The sequence below is a fragment of the Rhinolophus sinicus genome, linkage group LG01 (assembly GCF_036562045.2).
Source record: "Rhinolophus sinicus isolate RSC01 linkage group LG01, ASM3656204v1, whole genome shotgun sequence".
Taxonomy (NCBI): Eukaryota; Metazoa; Chordata; class Mammalia; order Chiroptera; family Rhinolophidae; genus Rhinolophus; species Rhinolophus sinicus.
The window spans coordinates 178,239,927-178,253,445 of record NC_133751.1 but is presented as its reverse complement, the minus strand read 5'-3'; the positions used below and the strand labels follow the sequence as shown (position 1 = coordinate 178,253,445).

General features: G+C 37.5%; 1 protein-coding gene and 1 pseudogene across 4 annotated transcripts in view; one reads left to right on the top strand and one right to left on the bottom strand.

Moving 5' to 3' along the window:
- The window catches only part of SATB2 (SATB homeobox 2), a 237,890-nt gene that overhangs the window by 116,627 nt on the left and 107,744 nt on the right, over positions 1 to 13,519 (top strand). The window lies entirely within an intron of this gene.
- On the bottom strand, positions 4,044 to 4,867 carry LOC109455127 (small ribosomal subunit protein eS6; annotated as a pseudogene).

Here is a 13,519-nt window from a genome sequence, read left to right as displayed (position 1 = left end):
AATACATTGTTGATATAGGCCACCTAGAGCAACTCTACCTGGCTCATAGTTGACCTCTGATAAATGAATAAGGGTGGTTAATAAAAATAATAGCATGAACAAGTTGGGATCAAGTTACTGCATGCAATTGGGAGTGTTTAAATTCCGTTGATTCATTCACTACATGTTAATTGGATGCCTGTTCTATACCAGGCGCTCAGCTCAGTGCTGGAGTGACAGGATGACCAAGACGAGCTCCACTGAGGAGGCTGCAGTTTAATGGGGAAAGGATTTCACATGAATTGTATAGCTATGTACCTTATGAAGAAATACAACTACACTGGGATTAATTCTTTTGGGGGAAATAGGATAAGTGTTATTTTATCTGGAGGTATTGTTTCAGTTGTACCTCAAAGACTAAGCTTGAGTTTTCCAGAGGGTGAGAGGTGCCATAATGTGTGTGTGTGTGGGGGGCGGAATATGAACTTTGAAGTCAGGCAAACCTAGTTTTCAGTCTCGGCCATTTTATATTTTTGTGGCCTTAGGCACGTTACCTAGCCTAATCTAAAATGGAGACACTCATATCTGTGTCATAGGATTTTTGTAAAGCATTAATACAATGAGAAAGTGTCCAACTCATAGAAAGAACATACAAATGTGGGTTCTTTGCAATCACCTGATATTTTGTTCCCTTCTCTGTATTACAAAATAGCCTCCTCTCCCAAGAATCCATAGTTCTATAACTTTACCTAGTCAAACCTTTTTTTTTCTTTTTTTCTTTTTTAACTTGGTTAAATGTTATCTATATCTTTGTCTTTAAAAGTTCAAAGATTGGCTATTCATCAGCACTTCAAACTCAGTTTGTTGGAATATTTACTCAGCGCTTTAGGAGTTTCATTCTCACCCACTGTCACAGAAAATAATGTCCTCCTTCCTCTAAAATTCTAAAGAAGAAATTAGTCATTTTAAACTCTTTGTCACTGTGTCCACTCTTTTAACATCAACAACAATAGAAGCTTACAGTTGGTTAGCAGTTTAGAATTCCCAGATAATCTGAATTCATAGTACTTCATTTTATGCCCTCAGCAACCCATGAGATGGAGGCCACTACGATCTTACTTACAGGGGAAAGAGATTGAGAGGCACTGAGAGTTTGGTGACTCGGTCTTCGGATTTTAATCCAGTACTTTTCACTTTATATCATACATACCTTTTTGTTCTGCCTGTCTTCAGGTACCATTGTTCCTCCCACGGTTGCCAGCATTCATCCTCTTTTTTACTCTTTTTTTCAGTAGTCTTTGTTTCGTTTCTATATGTCCCACATTATGCAACAGTTTCTCATTACCTAGGTTCTGTAGCTCTAGAAAAGCTTATGCCTACCTTTTATAGATATGGATAGGTTGGCATTTCTCTAGCATTTCTTAATGCTCTACTGTGGCTTCTCATTTCCCTGTGAAGCAACTTCTAGGTCCTCTTATATTCTCTCTCAAATCCACCAGGCATCCCCTATTTCTTGACCTTAAATTCCACCATCTTGCCGAGGGATGGAATGTACATAAGTATGGCTTCTTTGAGGGGAAACTATTTTACATGCAACATCGTTGGGCTCTCTAGCACCCTGCTAAGCAGCTTCTGTTTCTCTAAAGCAACAGAAACCAAATTCTTTCATGGCTCTCTCTTGTGACTTTCATGTCTACATTAACCCATTAAAAAAAAAATCTGATATATTTACCTCTGTGCATTTATTCTTCTTTTCCAGATTTTGTGTGTCTTATATTACTCACCATTTATTATTGCTGAGATAATTTTCAGATTTACCCAAGCTTGAATTGAATGACTTAGATGATAAATTCCTAGGATATAAAGAGCACTGTCACTTTAAATTATTCTGTGAGCAGCAGAAGCCAGCATTGAGATGATAAGGGTGACACTTGATATAATGTTTTACTCTATTAGACAGATCATAGGTTTATAAATAATTATTAGTCTTGGAATCTGTGCTAGTTGCAGCCTGTTTCCCAAATTCAGAGTATATTTCCATTTAGTATGTCTTCATAAAATATAAAAACACTAAATTTAAATTAAAAATGATTTAAAAATTATACCATAGAGGATTATGGAGATCTATTAAAAGATATAGGACTTTTTTTTTGTATAATTTGTGATCCCTGCCTACTCCTTTTCCTAGCACCTTTTATTCTGTTATCTTTGTTTCAGTAAATAGTCATTCGGGAAGATGGTTTGTACAAAAATACTGAAAATAAAAACATGCAGGAAAATGTATGCACTACCATCTCTTTGTCTCTCCTTCTGAGATTTTATGTATGCTCGGCTTCAAAAACCAGTTTAAAAATAAAAAAGATGAGGGCGGTTGCAATCTGCTCTATTTTATGCAGATTAGGTATGGCCCTCAGGCACCTGCCAAATTGCTAATATGGTCTTCCTTTGGGCCGATGAGTGTGAACCCAAATCTTCTTTTCCACGGAAACAGAAATGTATTTGCTGGGAATAAGTTAACAACAGAGGTGATATTTTCACTAATAACCATGGATCAGATTATACTTGGGCAGTTTCTCAGTGTGGACGAGACACTGTAGCCCGGGCATTTACGATTTCTTCTCCCCTTACTGGGCTTCTCCCAGAGGACTTGGAGGTTCCCAGAGATCCACAGGACAGTGACTACTTCCCTTTGTGCTGTGGTGACTTTGAAAGGTCGTTTTCCTCTACATTTCAAATGCAAAATGTTATTGTCATTTTTGTAAAACACATCTCTAGGCCTTATATTTGCAAAAGGAAATACCTTAAATTGTCCAGAATGAATGTTTGTATAAGGATGCCCACTCGGGGCAATTGAATTTTTGGGTTATCGCAACAGTTATTTTGAATGCTCTGGGGTGAGGCATTAATTATCTTCCAAAGAGATAATAGAGGTGGCAAATATGGAAATCTCAAGTATCTCTTATGACTCTATTAGGGCAGATTTTTAGAAAATATCCTGATACCAATAATTGCATTATGTGGGAAAAGAATAAAAAGTTTTGTATGAACCAAGCAGAGGCTGGAAGTGCAGGGACAGAAAATTAGGGCCCGATCCAGATTTGGGTACATAAATAGCTATAGTCTAAATGCAGCCCGTATTGAAAATTGCTGGATATTTAACATGAGCAATAGCTCATGTGAAGTCATTTTGTAACCTAAATTAATTCTTGCCAATGAAGGAACAAGAAACATTAAACTGTTGGCATCATACACTGCATCATCATGACTAGACCGGAAAGAGAAGTTGCTGTGACTTATTTAAATACTGGAATAAATCATTTAGATGATTTTCCTTCACATGGAGTGGTTTACAGATGAGTAAAAGATTTGTGTTTCAGGGCTCTTACTCTGGTTTATTATAAGCATTATAACATGTACCATCCTGACCTAATATTTTGTGTCATCAAGTAATTTTGTAGCAGGGGCAAGAATTGTAAAACTCTTGCTTCTTATGTATTTTACTTGGCAAAATACAAATTAAATGCTAAAGTTATACGATACATAGATGTGAGTGGGGAGGAAATTTGCAGTCATTTTTGGACTCATAGTCCAACATGACTGCAATCATGTTTCAATATTATTATGCAAGCATTTTTGGGGGGGCCTCTACTAATTGTCAGTCGCTAAGCTAGGGACTCAGATGAATGAGATCGTTCCTGATTGATTATGACAGGTTTTGAGATGTTTCCCAAGTGTTGCAAGAACAACAACAAACTGATACATAAATGTCCATGAGCATTTTAAGTTAAATAAGTTTACTCACTTATTTCATTGTACTAAAAAGTGTTATATCAGAACTTAAAAATTAGTAACTTAGTCTTTGTTTCTGGTACAAATTTGAATGTGATAGTGGATGACTTGGTTAACTACTTATTTCTAGTGTAGTAACATCGTGATACCATGATAAGCATAAAAGAAACACCCAGTTTCTTGATGGATTATTATGAAGTGAATACGATACTACACTATTGAGCAACTGAAAATGAGTAAGAGAGGAAAATTTGGCCTGTTAAGGTACACGCTGCTTATTGTTTTTCTTTTTTCTTTTTTCTTTTTTTTGAGATTTGATGTCTCATCATATTTGTCACTCTTAGAAAATCTCCTTTTTGACTGGACTCAGAGGTAGGAGCTCTCAGAGAGGACAGCCTACTTGTCTCTTGGCAATCTGTTCTTGGTGTTTTTCTTTGGCCTTCTTCATCCTCTTGGCCAAAAGTTTAGCATGTTCCGTGGCTTCTTTCTTATTTTTCTTAGGATGCTGTTTCTTCAGAGCAATACGCCCATGTTTGTGTTGCGGGACGCGTGGAGTAACAAGATGCTGAGTCTTGGGTGCTTTGGTCCTAGGTTTCCTACCTTCTTTGTTTAGGGGCTTTCTCATAATGTATTGGCAGGCATCACCTTTAGAGATTGAAAAGTTTGTGGATTCTGCTAGGTCTTTTGGGCCCCAGGTGACGAGGCACAGTAGTATTAGTGAGACCAGGAATATCTTTCTCCTCTTTTTTTTTTTTTTTACAATGACCAAGTTGCGAGCAGTCAGATTGGCATCCACAATGCAACCCTGAAGAGATCTGTGCTTTCTTTCTCCAGTCCTCCTTGGTCTATCACAGGAATGCCCCTTACTCAGGACCAGGCGGACATGGCCATGGATCACGACACCCTGTTTCATGGGGAGACCTTGTTTGTCGTTCCCACCACTGATTCGAACCATATAATTCTTCCATTCTTCACCCAGAGCGCCAGCAGCAACTTCTGTGGCCACACGCTTCTCCTCAAAGGTACAGAGTTTGAGTTCATCACCTACTTCAATGAGTTTCTGGCATCCGGTGGCTGGGAAAGAGATGTTTGGCTTCATCCTGAAGCAGCTGGCCGCCTCCAGGGCAGCAAAAAAAGTGGCCCATGCTGCCTGCTTATTGTTATATAAAAGTTCAGACGTGAAAAAAATCAGTCTTCTTGTAGTGAATATTTTCTGTGCTCCTCCCAGGTGTTCTAGAATATATGTGTTAAAACAACCAATAAAATAACGAAAAGCGAAATAAGCTGATCCTTTTTTTTCACATTTTTTTTTAAGTGACCACAGTGACCAAATACATTTTTGAGATTTGTCTCTTTTTTTCCTTTTAGAGAGGGGAAGTTGATGGTTGCTTGATATTAGAATGAAAACAAAACACCACTCAAGTTGTTTCAAGGATGGTTGAATTAAAAAAAAAAATCTCTCCTGATTCTATAGCCCTTGGGAGTCCTTGCTAGCCTTTTTTCCAATGGAACACAATAGAAATTTACAGTATTGGCTCTCATATCATTCTTGTGTTCTCCTCATCTTCCTTACCAGTTTTCAGTTTTTAAAGCTCAAATAAAAGTAGGTCTCGTTTACATTTTCAGGGTCTCATATGTCAATGATTCCTAAGGAATTTCTTAGTATTTATAATTAGATAGTGTTGAGATTTTAGTACCTTGCTCTTAATTTTGCGCATCATACTTCCTGAATGAATTAGATTTATTTACTTATGTGGGTTATGCTCGAGGCCTTGTTGGCCACATACAAATGTATCTTTCAGGAGAGGAAGTTACTTATTTGTGGAGACATATAAACAATTAATTTCTTCTGTTTGGTGCGATGGAAGTGCAAAATTGATCGGAGAATATCTTACTCATTCTAATAATTGTGTTATTATCTTTTATTAAATAAAGGAATTCCCAGGAAAGTCTCTCTTAGCTAACAATTTTACTGTGAAGAATAAGGAACACAGCTATAGTTATTCAGGTAGTAGTCCATTAATAGTCTGTAAGCAGCAGCTTTTGCTATTTTAGTAAGACGTGCAATTGGCAGAGTGATATTCAGTTAAAAAATCCTGATTGAGCCATGCTTCCTTTTGTGGTTGATATGAAAGCCATTGTTGTTTTGCTCACCAACTGGCAGACCTTCAATTATTCTGAATTTGGAAGTTGTTTACTATACTTTGAAAGTTTAAAAATGAGCCCTCCCTGAGAAACAAAAAGCTGGGTGTTTGCCATTCTTGTAATTGAAAAGTAGAATTTTAATGAAAGAAAAATCAATCCACCAATTCAATGTTGAGATTATTTTCAGTTTTGAAGGTTTAAGTGTTTTTTAAAATGACAGTAATCAAAGCCTCCATTACTGTGCCCCAGCATATTTGGACAGTGTTTTGATTTAGAACGTCAGAGCTGCAAGGGGGAGATAATCAATACATTTCTGGGGGTGGCATGGATTCCATGAGAAGATTTGGTTTGAGGGTTTCATCTTCTCAGGCCTTCCTCTGTGCCTTCAGCAGCTGTCTAGAATATCTCTCGTGCTGGTCTTCCTGCATGTCCAGGGTGCCGACAGCGTGGGAGCTCAGTATTCTACTTGTTGGGGGGTTAGCAGGATGCTGGGGACAGAGTCTGGGTAGGGAGCTCAGGTGAACCTGCGATGGAGCTGGTGCTTCCTGTGGGCCATGGCAGAGTGGCCCTCATTTTCCCCCTCCCTCCCTCCATTTCAGCCTCCCTCCCTCCCTCCTTCTTTTCCTTCCTTTTATTTCTGTACCTCTACGGTCTGCCAGGTGCTATGCTATTGTGGAGCTTAGAGTCTAGTGAGGAATAGACACCATAGGTATTTACAAGTGCACTGGGTTGCTGGGATGCTTTGCAGCAGAGGGTGGGTGGTGAGATGCAGCTGTGGGTACCTCCTCTCGGCTATTCCTATAGATAATAAATGGAGGCTCAGACAGATGAAGTGACTTGTTACAGTTACTGAGATAAAACAAAGGTCCAAGCCCGGGTTCTTTTGATTACATCAGATGACTTGCCATGTTAGCCAGTGACATTTTAGAAGATTCACATTTTTGCTTAAGGAAAGGAAACTTTCCCTTAAAAACCTTCTAAAAAACATAATGCTTACCTCTTTTATGTTAACTTACAATTCATGAATGCTAGCATATGTTTATACAGCACTTTATAATTTTCAGTGCAGTTTAGCTCATGTTATTTTAATTACCATTTTTCTGATCAGACAGGGGAGCTGTTTTTTGTTGTTGGTGGTGGTTTTATTCTGTTTTGGCTTTTAAATACCCATTATATAGAAGAGAAAGTAGGGGCCCAGAGAGGTTAAGTGAGTTGCCCATAGGTACAGAGCTGCAGGATCCAAGAGCAGACCTGGATATCCTGATCCCCGGTCTGCTGCTGTTTCAAACAAAGAGGCTTCCTTCTTCTGTGACGTCACTCGCCCACTGCATTTTAGGCCTCATGATGCTTATGGGGTTGCAGCGACCATGGTTGTATAAAACAGTGAAACTGATATGACCCTTGCCCTCCGGCAGTTTATAGTCTAAGTAAGGTAAAGAGTTTCTGCATATACAGGAAATCGTCCCTTCCCTCTCCCCCCACCCCCACCGTGTTACCTATTTAGCCTTCGAATTTAAAAAGAAATAAAACTTCATGACAATGCACTTCAAACCCCATTTTCCCCCTCACATGCAATAACTTTCTCCTTTCCCTTCACTTACCTACTTGACAGTAGTGAGAATATTTGCTGGTGAGTTGGGAAAAAAGGAACCTGGGGATCTTTTGATCGCCTGCCCTTCTGTGGAGGAGGATTAGTGGATTAGTCTCCTCCATCTACAGGTCCTTATTCTACTGGGCAGCCTGCACGGTGCTTCTCCCTTGGCTCATCCTCAGCATCTCATGGGATCCACCCCTGGAGCTTTTGTTCTAGAAGCCAGGGGTGGGGCGTCCAGTTGCTCTCGGGATGAACTTGGAACCCGTTCACTTAATAGGACCACTCTCAACAGCACCATCCTTACGAAGCTGCAAATTCCTGAGAATGGGGAGAAAACGAATCCTTCCCCTATATCTCTAACCCTTTGGCCCAGCTACCATGGGTAACTAGATAGTCTTTCAGGAATAATCCTTTTGTCTCTACCACAGTTGCCCATGGATTCAGATGATACTTTTGTGACAGGGATGAATTTTTTAGGGGTCTCAAATAGACCACTGTCATTATTTATCACTGTATATGTAGGGACTATAGATCTGCCTTCAGTTTGATTCAAGAAACATTTGCCTAATGAGAGAATACTTCCCATGTATTGGCCCATGGCTTCCTTATTATAACCATTAAAACTCTAATGCCGTATTTACACATTTGGTTTGCTGCCTTTAAATACGACATTTCCAAAAAAAATGGAAACCAAGGAACTGTCAGATTTGTTTGAATGTAAATATCTGAAACCTGAAAACCATGTAAATTATCAGATTTAATAGTACAGTATATATGAAGATGTACTGAAAGTAACAATTATTAAAATGTTCTTAAAGGAACCAAAACTACAAAGTAAACAAAATGAAAACCCTCCACACCAAAAGCAGTTGCCATTTTGTAATAGTTACACCCATATTTGCTTCCATGACTTGTAGTTTCTTAACAAATTACTGTGAAATCACGTTAGTTGAAACATGAATGAAAATGTACAACATAAATGGGGATGCTTTTCACCTTCATGTTGCATGGCGACATTTTCTTTGATAATCAACATGCCATCGTAATGTTGCCCTTAAGATCAGATATTATGTAACCTTAAATTATAGGAAACAGAATATGCCTAAAGGACAATTCTGGAATGTATAACTGGCAGCATGCAGTTGACAGGGTTTCCAAGGCTGCTGAGCCCAGCAGTCAAGTATGTGGAGTGCTAGGTCCTCAGGAAAACTTGGTGCAACATTTGAGTCCCCATCTGTAAAGAATACGTGTCATTAATTAGGATGGGAACTATGTGCAGCAACTGTATTTGTAGATCTTTAGTGATAATTCTTACCCTAGAGGATGCAGAAACACTGGCTAAACAACGTAAGTCATGAACAGCATCTGCTAGAATATAGTGAAATCTATGTAAAAGAGTAGGACCCCCCTACCCCCTGTGTCTTTGATTGAAAATATTTTAGGGGGACAAAGGCTAGAGGGAAATCTCTTTATGCAAATATATTCCTGAATAGAAAGGAGGAAAAAAAGAGAAGTTTGGTTGTGTTACCTGCCACAATTAATCCTTTAATTCCAAATTCTTTTAGATAATGATTAAACTGAGAACAATAATAAGAAAATACATACCAGATGAAATAATTTTTAACCAGTGACAGGAACTTAGAACCTATCCCAAATAATTTATCATAACACTTTTATTTTTCATTTGTCCTATTCCCCCATGTAATAGTTTTAAGTGGCACTCTTGTGAAATAAATAATTAAAGACCAACCATATTTTTTTAATATCCTGACCAATATTTTGGCTGTTTTTCAGAAGACTAGGAATTTTGAAAATTAAATAAAGGTTTCTAAAATAACAACTTCAGAAAGTTTTATTTAATTTGTGGAATAATTCTGTTCTCTCTCTCTCGCTCCCTCTCTCTCTCTCTTTCTCTTTTTTTCCAATAGGGCCTTTATTAATTTAGTCTAGTTACTTAGTGCTTATATTAAATAATCTAATAAAAGTCAGGGTTATAACATAACGTTTCCCAAATGTGAAGCAGCATCTATTACATGAGACAAAATCTTTGTGCTGCAAAATGTAAAAACCATGTGTAGAATTACAAGACACCAAATGGTACTGTATATATTTTTTAAGTAGAATGTTTCTGTAGCATAAGAGGATAGGCGGCTCAAGAAAAGATTGATAGACAGCTGTATATCATTATAGTTTATTCAGAAAGTGCTCTAAATTCATATTTCAGCTTTTTATTACTAATAATGTTCCTGATGATAATTTCCCCTGAAAGATACAGATATGACTCAAGAATAAAAGTTAATTTCTTAAAGAGTGAGAAAAACCACCTTGTTTGTGTTTGTCAATAATACCTGCATTGATGCAGATAGAGAGGAGGTGTCTGTGGGGATGAGGGGTGTGTGTGTGTGTTGATTTTTTAGATAATCTATGTAACAATATAGCCTCAACATTTATTCTGAATCACTGAATTATTTATTTTTGTCTGGTGTTTTCTTTTGTATTGTTATAAATACAGGATTAAGTGTATTGTAGGTTCCCAGACAAGTATGTTGTGAGGTTTCATTAATTTGTGTAAGTTATACTGGCACTGGAATAATGTAAAATGCCAGAAGAATGCTATTTCGTTTTCCACTTACTTTTACCTCAATGCAAGATATTTGAAATATAGTCTTTAAAATCAAAGCAGAAGGTATAGAGGAGTTGTAGTAAGTTGTATTGGGGGCACTGCTAAGCTGTGCATTAAAAATCATTTTTGTTTTGCCTTTTTTTCCCTTTCCTCATTGAAAAGTCATTCCCACCACAGGTTTAACAATAACTACAATTTATGCCTCTATGCTATACGATTTGATGATATACCACAGTCAGCCACAGGTTTGAAACAGGCTGAGTTATTATATACTGCCGGGTAGTGATTTCCCATGAAGTGATTTATGGGTAAATAATTCTATGTTCTTGTTATATAGGACAGACAGTTTTTAATTTCTTTAATAAAGCATAGCTGAACGACAGAAAATTATACACTATAGCAGAGGGACACGACTACTCTGAGGAGGATGAACAGATGCAATCGATGTCATGAGTTCTCCTATTTTTACAATGGGCCTCATCAGCAGTTGGTGTATTGTGGAAATAATACCATGAACTAGAAGCCCCAAGGCTTACTTACTTTGAGGCTGGGTTTTTTTATTGATACTCTTTTGCTGAGATCTTTTCCAGGGAGTTATGAGTTATAAAACCCCAGCCTTTGGATGTTAAAGCTAATGTCTCATTTTTTTTCCCCTGGCTGAGTTTTCACTTTGTTTTGAAAATTAATGTTAAAATGCACCTGGAATAAAAGAAAATTATTCATTGAGATGCATTATAAGAATACTGCTGATATCTTTGGTGGGTTCCTATTTTTGTCTCACAGATTGATTTGTGGGCTGCATTCTACAATATACTCAACATATATCTGTTTTATCACCATCTATCTATATGCCACTGCAAACTGTGAGAATTATTTTTGTGTACTTTACAAGCTCTCTGTTGCAGGACTTCATGAAGTAAATATTTCTCATATTTGAGGTACAGGGGATAAATGCCATCATTTTGGTTTATTTTAAGAGTGGTTTCACTTAGCTGTTTGTTTAGCAATAATAAGCTTCTCAATTGTGAGCTTCATAATTATGGGGATATTGTGTCTTGAGTTATCTTTGCATCTTAGTGACTTATGCTGGGGGTGCTAAAGAAAAATTTGTTGACTGAATGAATGATTATTGCTTAGTACAAACCCTTCTGATGTTCTATTGATTATGTTGTATTATGACCACATTTTATTTTATCCTCAGAAGTGATCAACTTCCTAAAAACTTGACTCAAATACTGATGAACTAAAATGTATATTATCACTGCTCTTGTTTTTACATAGATAAAGGTAAATAATACTAATGGTATGAATTATGCATCTACTGAGAAGACTATTTGATTTCTCTGCAATAGATTACAAACTGATAAAAAGAACAAAAACATATCAACACAAAAAACTATTGATATTTCTTTTTGAGAAATGTGAACTCTTTGACTCTGGCAGAATACTGCATTGAGAGAGTAAAAAACTGGTTTCCATGATTGCATCTTTTTAATTTTAGACAAAGATTGCCTCCATTCCCAACCTAATTTTATGTCACTAATGGGAAATTTACCTACAATTGCATTTTGTTATTTGGTCTAAAGGCATTACACAAAGAGTGGATTGGTTCTCTGTATTTTAGTGAACAGATTTGTTTGGATATAAACAATTATATTTATATTGTGTTCAATTCAATCATGTTAACATTTGTATGAATTTCAACCCTAAAATAAAGGCCCGTAATTTGTGACTCAAAGACCTTGAAACTGCATCTGTAATAGTACTCAACACCAGGCATTTTCTAAATGTTTGCAGATGATAAATTCCTTGGAAATAGGAAAGATGACTTAGGAAACAATGTTTATTTCTGAAATGGCACTGTTATGGGAGACAGTTTTTTTCCAGAGAAGTTCCAAGTATAGCTGGCTTTTCTGGGCCTGTCACCTGTTTGTTCAGTGGCCTTATTTGTTCCTTTGTTTGACATTAAATGTCAAGACCCTGCCTGATGTGACTGAATGAGCCGTGGCCCTGGCCTCTGGGGGCTCATCTTGTGGTTGGGCATTGGCATATGGGTAGAGCTGAGTGGAAAGAGGATTATTGGTCCAGTAGTTAGAAAACTTGTCAGATGAAACCTAGGGTCTGGTCCTGACTGTAACCCACTAATGTCTTTGAAAAGTCTTCTCTGATCTTCAACTCACTTCCCTTAGAATGCTGACCCCTTGCTGTTCTCATGAGGATGAACTAATGGTTTGAAAAACAAAACAAAACAAAACAAAACAGAAAGCACTTTGCAAACTGTAAAGTAACCTAAAAGGATATTGTGATAAAGTAAGTGCCTTACATACTGACCAAGAATGTTTATTGTGCAACTGTGTAGAGAAAGGACTGCTTCAAGCCAGGTGGATCAGGGTAAAATTATTCTCGGGGCAGAGTTTGAAGAATGTGTGATTTATAGAAGTGAATATTGGGGATCAATATTCCAGACAGAATAAGAGTGTGATATGTATTCAGAGAAGAAATGGGAACTGATATTTACTATGTGCTTGGGATAGAGGTATGGCTGTGTTCGTGTGTGTGTGTGTGTGTGTGTGTACAAGTGCACACATGCATGTATGTGAATGTAGTACTATCTAATTTAATCATAATTAGTTTTTCTCATTTTTCTGATTGGGGTTACAAAACCTACTCATAGAGCATGAACACTAGAAATAATATATGTATATTTATAGTTATGCCATTTTTATTGAGATTTCTCCGTCTCTGTGAGTCAGATATGCCCTGTGGGCACATAGCCTGTTGTTCTTTCTTCTTTGTCTTCCTTATTGCACTGTAGCATTTGGTGGGGTCTGTATCCCTCCTTCGAGGGAGACAGGAAGAAGCTGTTATGGTTGTAATTAGACACATCTATGTGTATTATTTCAGATCTTTCTTCTCTCCTCAAAATGCTTCAGTCTTTTAATCCACCTGTATTTCAGTATAGATTAATTTTCCTAGATTACATCTACACTCAAAAACTTTGAAGGATCTATTCCCCCTAATGTTTACTGAGCACTTACTGTGTGCCAATCCCAGTGCTAAATTCTCATTTTCATTTAAAGCCTCATGACAACCTTAAAGGTAGGCATTATTATTATCCCCATTTTACAGATAAGGGAAACTGAGGTTCAGAGAAACTAAATACCTATTCAGAGTCTCACAGCTGAAAGCAGACGAGGCTGGACATAAACTCACCTCTGACTCCAGGCCTCTGACCTACACCATGTGCTATTAAGTCAGGCATGCAAGGCCTTCCAAACTTGGAACCAATTCTCTTCCAGTCTTTTCTTCTGATGTGCCTCACACATGAACTTGTGTGACTTATAGGACACTCAGAAGAGCAACATCGTGGTGAGCCTGGGCTCTGTTAC